The sequence below is a fragment of the Stegodyphus dumicola genome, chromosome 1 (genome assembly GCF_044657685.1).
Source record: "Stegodyphus dumicola isolate Sdum_Otavi_A_Nest chromosome 1, ASM4465768v1".
NCBI classification, from domain to species: Eukaryota; Metazoa; Arthropoda; class Arachnida; order Araneae; family Eresidae; genus Stegodyphus; species Stegodyphus dumicola.
This window is the reverse complement of record NC_140768.1, coordinates 282,094,319-282,104,663: the sequence shown is the minus strand read 5'-3', so window position 1 is coordinate 282,104,663 and position 10,345 is coordinate 282,094,319. Positions and strand designations below refer to the sequence as shown.

The 10,345-nt window shown below is 32.0% G+C and overlaps 1 long non-coding RNA gene across 1 annotated transcript; it reads right to left on the bottom strand.

Moving 5' to 3' along the window:
- Positions 1 to 4,470: 4,470 nt before the first annotated feature.
- LOC118191697 (uncharacterized) lies at positions 4,471 to 9,039 on the bottom strand. The gene is made up of 3 exons (XR_004758646.2): positions 8,889 to 9,039; positions 8,018 to 8,088; positions 4,471 to 4,696 (listed from the first exon to the last, which is right to left on the bottom strand). It is a non-coding gene; the product is annotated as an uncharacterized LOC118191697 (long non-coding RNA).
- Positions 9,040 to 10,345: the final 1,306 nt, after the last annotated feature.

Genomic DNA, 10,345 nt, shown 5'->3' with positions numbered 1-10,345 from the left:
ATTATTTAAACAGCTAAAAACCAATTTTGAGAAAATGACTGCAATGAAAAGGATATCATGTTTATATTATTATATCAGTATCATGTTTTTCTGCAAAATTCTGTCCTTGAAGGTACAGAAAAGCAGTCACAAATCAGAAGCAATAATTCTGCTCCAAACACATCTGACAATATGCCTTTTACATCAAGATAAATCTCCCATATTATGCAACAACTCCCATAAAATAAAGTACCTGGACCAGAGGGTATAACAAATCGAATAACAAAACTCATTTACTCTACAGATCGAACTTTATTTTTGGACATGTTTAACAAGTGTTTACAACGAAGCACATTTCCATAGTGCTTCAAATCAGGTCAAATTATTCTCTTAAGTAAACCTGATAATGATCCCAAAGATATAAGTTCATATAGACCTAGTACCTGCAGTAGAAAAGCTCCTTGAAAGAGTAATTGCTTGCTTTGTTCGCCACCACCCAACAAAAACATTACATAAGTACTAATCAATACAGATTTACAACAAATAAATCGACGAGGAATGCAGTAGGCAATAGACTCAGCTCTGAATAAAATTCATTTTAATAACACAAATATTCTTCATACATCACTTATTCGTTCAGACCTCACGCAAACATTTGATTCATTATGGTTGCCATGTGTGACAGATGCATTAGAATCAAAATCTCCAGAAAATATATTGTTTATTACAAGATTTTCTAAATGAAAAAAGGGCATAATAATTCACAATAAATTAACTGAGGAAATTCAAAAAAGAGGTTTTCCAAAAGGTTCATGCTCAAGTGCAAACGTATGGAACCTAACTTTTAATTCAATTACTTCATGCACATGGCCAGATCACACTCAAAGTGTAGCATTTGCTGATGATGTGGCATTTGTAGTAAGTGGAAAAACTAAATACCATCTTGAAACTAACGTAAACGAAACATTTCACATATTCAAAACAGCATGTAGCAAACTGAAATTAAAAATCAGTGACGAAATATCTAAAGCCGTCATTTTCAATAAAAATTCTCAAAGAATTACTCGCCTTTCAAAAATCACCATTCACAACAATAGAAATAAATTCTTCCAAAACTTAAATTGTTAGGTATAATAATCGATTAAAATCTCAGCTGGACTGATCACTTACTAATTATATTTTAGAACAAAAACTACTAAAATAGCTAATAACCTAAGACATGTTCAAGGACTTAACTAGGGATTAAACCCATATATCCAAAAAATATTATTCAATATAGTCACTGGAAAAAATGGTCCCATATGGAACAGAAATATGGGTGCAACCTAGGACAAAGAGGAAACAAAAACAACTTCAGACAACTCAACGTCAGTTCCTTCTTGGTATAGCAAAATAATACAAAACAACCTCAACTGCTGCACTCTCCGTCCTATCAGGAATTATACCTCTGCACATCACAGCACAAATGGAACAGTACTAAAACTAAGAAAATGTATACTACAAGAATAATTAATTGATCCAATTAATTTCGAATCTCCAACGAATCCCTACAGAAGACATCCAACCACTAAGCCAAGACTATACTGCACTCTAAAATCTCCAACGCAAAATACCATTTTCCCTATTATATACACAGATAGTTAAAAAATGGAATAGGACTAGGTTGTGCATATATTGTAATAACAAGCACAAACCAAAAATTGATAATAAAAGCTCCATCTACTGAAGAAAATAGTATATTTCAATCCGAACTCATTGCAATCAAAATGGCAATAGATCACTCAATTAAAAATAAGCTACAAAAAATAAGTATATTCACATATAGCCAATCCACAATATTAGCTCTTCAAAATATTAAACACAACTCTGATATTGTGTAAAATATCATTAAACAGCGTTTCAATATCTTCTCTTATTTCCACTTGGAAATAAGAGAATAATAAACGAACTTCTTCGTTTCTTACTATACTATCAACTACAACTCCTCATGGCGTTTTCATTTTCATAAAGTTTATAATTTTAAACGAAAGTTGCTAGAGTATCTTCATCACAAGTTGTTTCAAAAGAAAATAGAAAACTTAAATTAAATTTAAATAATTCTCTTGCGCCGTTCCTGCAAGGAATGAAATTTGAATTTAACAAACGTTCTCTATTCGTAAAAAGCAAATTTAAAGTCAATTAAATTTTAAATAATGAAATTTAATAGCAAACAAATAAATGATTAATTATTGCTGCGAACTAATCTACAATATCATTTAAATTCTGAGAGCATATATAAATCAAGTTGCAAGTATTAAAATCCATGAATAAATAATTCCAAACATGTACTCGTCGGCAGTCTGGTCCGTTTCGCAGATTTATTAATTTTCAAGTACGGCGGGGGGGGGACAATCTTCAAATGTAAATGGAATCCGAAACAAAACGATTAGTCATATTTCAAAAATTCGTAACTGAGGATATTCGTCTTTGACGAGTACTAATAAAAGTAATTTGCATCTTCAAATCTTGTGTAAGATTTATATGACAGCGTCAATTAATAAACTTCATTTCTAGATTTTCCAGAGATTTGTGTTCATTTTTAGCGCTGAAAATAATGTAAAATTGAACCTCAAACCATTAAAATATTTTTATTCAAATTCTTGTCATAATAATGATAATTATAAGGAAATGTATTCGTGGGCCGCATAAAATTGCTTCGGTGGCCGCCAACATGAGGCCGCAATATTATCAAACGGAATTTTGAAAGAAACCAAGGGAGGGAGGAAAGAAAAGGGCCAACTCTAAACTAAAGTTACAATATACATTGTAATTCTTCGAAGCAGAATACACACCTTTGCGTAGTAGAAATACTAAAACGTAATAATTGCACCCAATCCAGTGCTAAGCAACAAACACTTATTTCTTTGGTCTGAATGCGATAGAACTATCGCATGCTTTTAGGGAAAATTTGAATACGATTTCATATTCCGAGACGGCCAAAAGGGAAAAGATACTTATAAAATTTCTCTTTGTCCTTATAAAATACACTACTTCGTTAATGATGCTAGTAGTCACACAACATGCAGAGATAAAATTAGAGAACACGCGACAGCGCGCAGTTCATTTTGTTTTAAATTTCGGATTCTAAATTAAACCGATGATTCAATGCTAATATGCTTCAATTTTAAATAAAATCGATGATGATTCAAAGCTGTGTATTTAAGTTAATTAATAATTATTTTAAAATTTGATTGAGTTAAAAAAATAGTAGTTCCTTTTTTTTCCATTTCAAATTTATAGACATGCCCAAAGACGAGGTCCCTGGTTATTGATAATGAGAGATAAAGAAAAAAAAAAAAAAAAACTGTTAAAAAAATCTGAAAACTTTCAGATTTTACATTACTCCCAAAGGGGGTGCTTATTTATCATTTTCTGTGTTATCTTTATTTATGAAATATCATGTTCTTCGAACTTAAACCATAAAACTCAATTCAACAGCAATATCCCAAAATAATTTTTAAATGAGCATATCTTTAGAATTTCCGATGCACAGTCTCGAGCGCTGGAGACATTTTTTTTTTTTTTTTTTTTTTCCGTACAGTGTTGCCATTGCTCACTTTGAGATCGTTGTTCTTAATCGTTAAAGTTTTACAAACTAAGAAATAAATAATAAAATAAATTCGAAATTTGGGCTTTCAGATGCCCATATTTGGGTAGAAACATACGTTATTCAAAATTCGATGGCTCTAGGTACTGTCGTTTTATCCCTTGCGAGAAACATACAAACATTTATGCAGATTCTTCATTAGTTAATTTCTTTAAATATAACACGGGCCTGTAATATTTGGTGGCAACAATTTAAAAAGTGAATCAGCGCAAAATGCCAAAACGATTAATAGTCCTTTTGAGCAAATTACCCTTTCGGGTTAAAAAATTTCTTAATTTGGTTTGTAGAGTCAATGGGTTTTTTTTTTTTAAATCAGGAGACGTGAAAAAATGCGCAGCGCCCTCGCCGTAACTCGAACCTTGGACCTTTCAAATACGTTTCGAGTGGGCTTCCAATTACATCACGAAGACATACGTAAAGGGTGAAGAAAATACCTTATAGGTTAAATGAAAAGTTCCTCCGTGTTAGCTGCTTTCAAATTGTGCATTCCGCCAGTATGCATTTTGAAAGCGCTGGTGTAAATGATCGAGACAGCTTAGTTTAGACTGAAAATAACATTTAATTAATTTAGTTACAAAATCAGTAGCAATAAAAAAAATTACAAAAAAAAAAAAAAAAAAAAAAAAAAAAAAAAAAATCAGTAGCAAAACATTTTGTTGCTTTTGCCAAATTAACTTCTCCCCAACACACGTTGTAACTTAGAATGCATTTTTTATATTTTGTCTAATTATTGCACATAATTATTCTAGTTAATTTCAACTCAGAAGCAATATGAAGAAATATAAAATTTTCGAGTTGGGGGAAAAAACTCAGTAAAATATTACAAATAACTTGTAAGCTTTTATTAGAAAAAAAAAGGCACTAAAAATCATTTTCAGAATTTGAGTCTGTCATGGAATACAAAGTCATTAAAGTACAGATGCAAAACAGCGAAAAGTAAAATAAAATAAATATAAACAATAATAAAAAAAAAAGATAAAAATTGCACATTTTTTCATGATATGTGTATCGTTATTTTAGAACGTCAAACCAAATCATAATAAGGCTCGATGATTTCTTTCTTTCCTTTTCCTGGAAAAAAAAAAAAAAAAAAAGAGAGAGAGAGAAAAATATATTAGTTGTGAGTAATCTTTTTAGAAAATAAGTGCATAGAGAAGACGAGAAAGATGAAAGCTCAGCAAATGTGAAAAATTTCATCAGATAGATTAAAAATTAAAAATTTAATAAATCCTGATTTGTGAATAGAAATCATATAAATTATGTAGTTTCACAGACACATTATTATAACAGCTTCAAATAACACAAATAAGATTTTCCACCATTTATATTATTAGATAGGAACATTAATCTAAATTGTAGACTTTTATATCAAATAAGAATATTTATTCAAAATACGTTTCTTAAGTTAGTCAAGACATGACAATGTGCAAACACTAGAATTTAAGAATCAAATATAAATTTCAAATTCATTTTATGTAAATATAAATTTTAAAAACTAAGGCAAACATTACGTTTAAAATCCTGAAATGTTTAAGATATAAATAAATATTTTGGCACAAAATTGAGACCGATATAAAATTAGTTCATTAAATTTTATAATCCTTCCATTAATATTTTGTGGGATCCTTTTTCAGATTTCAAGAAAGAAGAATTTAGTATTGAAAATATTAATTTTATATTGGTATACTATGTTTATAGGCATACCAAAAAAGATTACCAAGGGAATACCAAAAAAGGTAAGTTTTTTCTCTCCTCCCTATTTTTACTACCTTCACAGTTGGAAAGGTAAACAGTGAGCGAGAGGGTACATTTCTGAGATTTGGTTTGGTTTAGTTGATTATGGCAAAGCACAGTAGGTCTACTTGCCTATGGAGAGGGATGCCTTCGTGGAGAACATTCTAAGGGAAACTGGCTCGTATACACCTTACACAATGGGAAAACCATGAAAGCTCCCATGCAGCCATCCTGTTGGCCTGGAATTGAAACCAGGTCGGAACTACCAGTATTCAGCGACTTTACCGCTCAACCGCTGATGGGCGCTAAAGTTGCGTAGTGCATGGAGTTTTTTGAAGAGAAAGGTTAAAGGTAGTAGTTATTGAAAAACTGTACTACTATTATTGTAGGCTGTACCATTCTGTACAGTCTAAACTAACGCAAACAGTTCTTTGTATTACGATGCTAATAATTTAATTGTTCGCCACAAATTTTCACGATACCTACGAATTTTTTGGCAACGAAAATATCACATTATTGAATCGTCCTTGCTGATAATTTTTTCTGTTTTCTCCAGTATCTGATCAAATTAATTCCATCTTGTTGGGGGTTTGACATTATTCATTCTCGCATAATGTAATATTTTCAATTTAAATTACCTTGTCTAACGATGACTACTCCTCCCCCCCGAGAATCATCATTATTACAAGAAATTTAACCTGAACTGACAATAACATTTTCGCAAGTATTACATTCAGATTTGAAAATTTTACTCAAAACTGCGCGAAGTTGTCGTCTAAGAAAATGAGATGTAGTTACTTAGAAACTCTTGTGCATCGTAAGTCCTCTTGTAGAGTTCTTTGGTTTTGTTCTGCTCAATTAAATGTCAAGAAACCTAGTGAACTGTTAAGAGAATTATCGCTTAGTTCAAAAAACAGAAATCGTAAACTCAAAACGTAAAATTCATCAACTCTTAATTACCCTTTATTAACTCAAAATAAGATGGCCCCTTTCTTCAGGCTTACAACAAAGCCTCCATTTGGGCTTGAACTCAAAAAAATAAGAACCAACTATATCTATTTAGGAGCTTTAGCGGAAGGTAACACAATTCTAACTTAGTTGGTTTGTAATATAAACCAGCCGGCGAACTACCAAGAGGCACGTAATAATGCGGCCGAGCGTAACAGCAGTTAGAGAGACTTATAGTCCAAAGCCTTATAGTCCATCGATAAATGAAACAAACATCCCCGGATATGCCTTTGGATTAGAAAAGAAGATCGTCTAAAAGGTAAGCCTTTTTACCTTTTATTTTCTAAGAATTATTATGATTATACATTTTGTTTCATTTATCGATGTACTACTCACAGAAAGAGAGAGGCTCCTAAGATAATAAGATATTTAATTTACAATCACATCACTAAACTAAAATATATATATGTAACACAGAAGAGGATTACACGTTTCACTCAAACGTCCATCACGAGTTCTCAAAGTTCAGTAAAAAAAGTTCTGATTTAGTTTTTGCTGCGCGCATGCGAAAATCACGTGGTTGTCGGTGAGAGTTTCAACAGTTACAATATTAAAATGTACCTTATTCTCTTAAGATCTTAACACAACTAATGTTCGAACATGGCCAACAGGGGAAATGATCGACATATTATTCGACTCTTGCAAGTGTTTTGTAAGGTCGAATTCGTATCTGGAAAAAAGGACAGATATTCACTACTCCTCCCTGATGAAATTTTGGATGAATCAAACTTGTTTATTCTGAGGTTTCAGTTTCACAAACTTGATAAACTTATTATTCTGTTATGAGATTTTAATTAGCAAACTTTAGTACGAACTAATTCATTTTATTCCCGTACTTCCATAAATTTATTGTTCTATTTAAGGAATAAAATTAAAAAAAGCATTTATATTAATTAATTCATTTTATTCGTTTATACGAATAAGTTCAAATGAGTTTATTTTATGTTTGTGTTTTATTTGCTTGTTTCTTTCGGGTTTCCAAAATTTCTAACTTTTAAATATGTGGATAAAATAAATTGGATACAAAGATAAAAAAGATAAAATTTTTAAAAATAAAACTATAAATAGGTTAAAATATTAACTTTAATTCGCAAAAGCCACTTAACTCCTCTTTTTAATTTGGTGATTTTCCCTTTGCGTTCTAAAAGTGGTACCTGCTGATAATAAATCGCTCTAAACTACCTCTACTCAAAACTACTCCTTCTCATAGGATCCTTACAAAATGCTAATGACACAGGCACTTGCATAACGTTCCAAACAGAAATAATTTCAAATTTACAAATCGATAAAATTTACCAATCAAAATAAAGCTCAACCAAACTAAATCATTCTGAGCAGATTTTCATTTTAGACCCATCGTATTATCTCTCTTATTTCCATTCTACCTATTCAGTGCTGAGTGCTGCTCTTTTCTCCATTGAAACCAATTCTAATAAAGATGTAGCAAAGGAAAAATGTGAACAAGAATGGTCGCGCAGATTGCACTGTTGTAGGAATGTGATTTTTAAAAATATAGAGTGGCACAATTGCTACCATGTTTTGTCCATTGAGCTGCGTCACTCCGTGCATCATGATCTGTGCTACGTAATAAGTTTCTGAATTATTTTACACAAATAAAATTTTTTATGAATGCAGAAAATGTCTGATTACCTGACTGCTTATCAAGGATTACACTGCTGAGCGGACAATGGCCACACGTTGTACTATTCCGGAAAACTTCCCTGTTTAAAAGAGAAAATAAGACTTTCTAAATAACCTGTCAAACATTAATTTAAATATTATTTCAACATAAAAAAATTACATGTTTCTTATAATAAATAACAGTTTTAGTCTCAGGTATCAGTCAAAACATCATGCATTATAAGCATAATTTCGGAGTTAGACGCCTCCTAGTACTTAATTCTTTTTAAGTACTAGGAGGTGTTTGTTTCCTAGGATTTAATTCTTATTAAGTACTAGGAGGCGTTCCTTTACTACTAGGAGGCGTAAAAGTTTCAGAAATAGTTTAAAATAATTTAATTGATTTTATGCTTGTTAGTCACTGAAGATGAAGTATTATTAAATAAATAAGTTCCCCTCTCTCTGCCCTTTCAAATACTTTCATATTACCTCAGATACTGCCCGTTAAATTGTAAAGTCCATTTGATGCATTACATGCATCTAAGATGACAAACCAAAGAAAAGAGATTAATAATTCAACCTGATGCCCAAATTTCGAATGTGAGATCGACTTATTTCACAGATACTATTAGCCCAAGGGGATAATTTGCCCAGAAGGGCTATTAATTTCGTTTCGCCATTTTGCGTCGTCTACTACACAACGGCTTTTCACTTTTCAAATTGTTGCCACCAAAACTTAGAGCCCTGCTTTATATTTAAAGAAATTAAATAATGAAGAATATCCATGAATGGATGTTTGGTATTTAAATGTTGGATAATTATCTGAAACTACTAAGCAATTCCTGTTGAAGATGTTTTTTAAAAGGCTACAAACTATAGATAGATTCATTAGTTAACTTACTTCTCATTATTAGGAGTATCAGCAGTTGACATATCGACATATTCTGAAACGTCACAAGGATCATTTCCGCTGAATGACTTGCTAACATTGTATCCTAAATTATTATCTTTGCTCTCCTGTTTCTGAGTAGTATACGATGATACTGCTTTGATCGCCCTACGAAAAAAAAGAATGAAAATTAAATAAACAGCAACTGTTACATTTTAATTACTTTATTTCTTGTAATCCTGAATGAAAGGGAATGATTTTCCCATGACAAGATCATAGATATTATTTTAGATAATATAACTGTTTCATATTTCCAAAATTTGCTTTTTTTGCAATTCTAGCTATGTTTCCAAATTTCAGCCGAGCGACCTATCGAGCCGTGGGCTGTTTTCGACAGTAGAGAACGCTTTCTTCGGCGCAGAATTGCAACTCCATTTACTGTGTTAGATGTCTGTAATTATAGAATCCTATTTCAAAGCTGCCTAGCAGCGATACCAGTGATCAGAAAATTGGGAAATTTTGTGGCGGACTTAATAAAGAGATAAAAATGTCTTTCAGAAAAAAAAAAAAAAAAAAAAAAAGTTACAACTAGTGTCACCAGAGGGCATTACATCAATAAATTATACATTTAGTCACATTTTCACAATAGTTTACAATTTTACAAATTCTGTTACCAAAAAAAAAAAAAAAAAAAAAAAAAAAAAAAAAAAAAACTCGTACCACATGATGGCCATCATTTTCAGCTACCATATGAAATCTCAAGATGGCATGTTCCAGAGTTGACCAAAAAGTGTGCTGGGAAATGTTCAGCACGTGGCTTGACATGCTGGCTTTAAAATCACGTAAATTTCTCGGATTTTCACGACTTACCAAATGTTTAAAATTTCCGCAACGACAAAAATCGTATGGATTGAGGTCTGGGGATAGGTTAGGTCACACATTAATAAAGCGCCAGCTAATGATACGTTTTTCTGTAAAATGGCATTTAAGGACATTCGTTAAACACCGTGCAATGTGTAGAGTAGCTCTACCTTGTATAAAGATTGCGCTTGCAAGGCACTGACGTACTTGTACAATTTTCTTCTCTAACAGCGATGCACATCGCTGACAACTGATGGAATATGTAATTGGACCTGTGGAGCTTAGCTCATCGAAAAAGACGGGCTGAGAATAAATGACGCAAAAAAGCCATACCATACCGTCATTGGGGTGAATGCAATAGAACCTGAGACAGGGCGCGGATTTTCTGATTCCCAAATTCGGCAGTTATGAGTATTCACTGCATCGTCCAAATGAAAATGTGCTTCGTCTGTGTTAAAATCCTCTTCAAAGTCGGAAATTTCCATAGAGCAGCTACTGCGGAATTACTGTATCGCAAAACACTTTGACTAACATAGCGCAATCTCGTAAACTTATCGTCATTGTGAGTAACAAGCACATTGAAAACAAAGTCTCCAAGAATGTTTTAC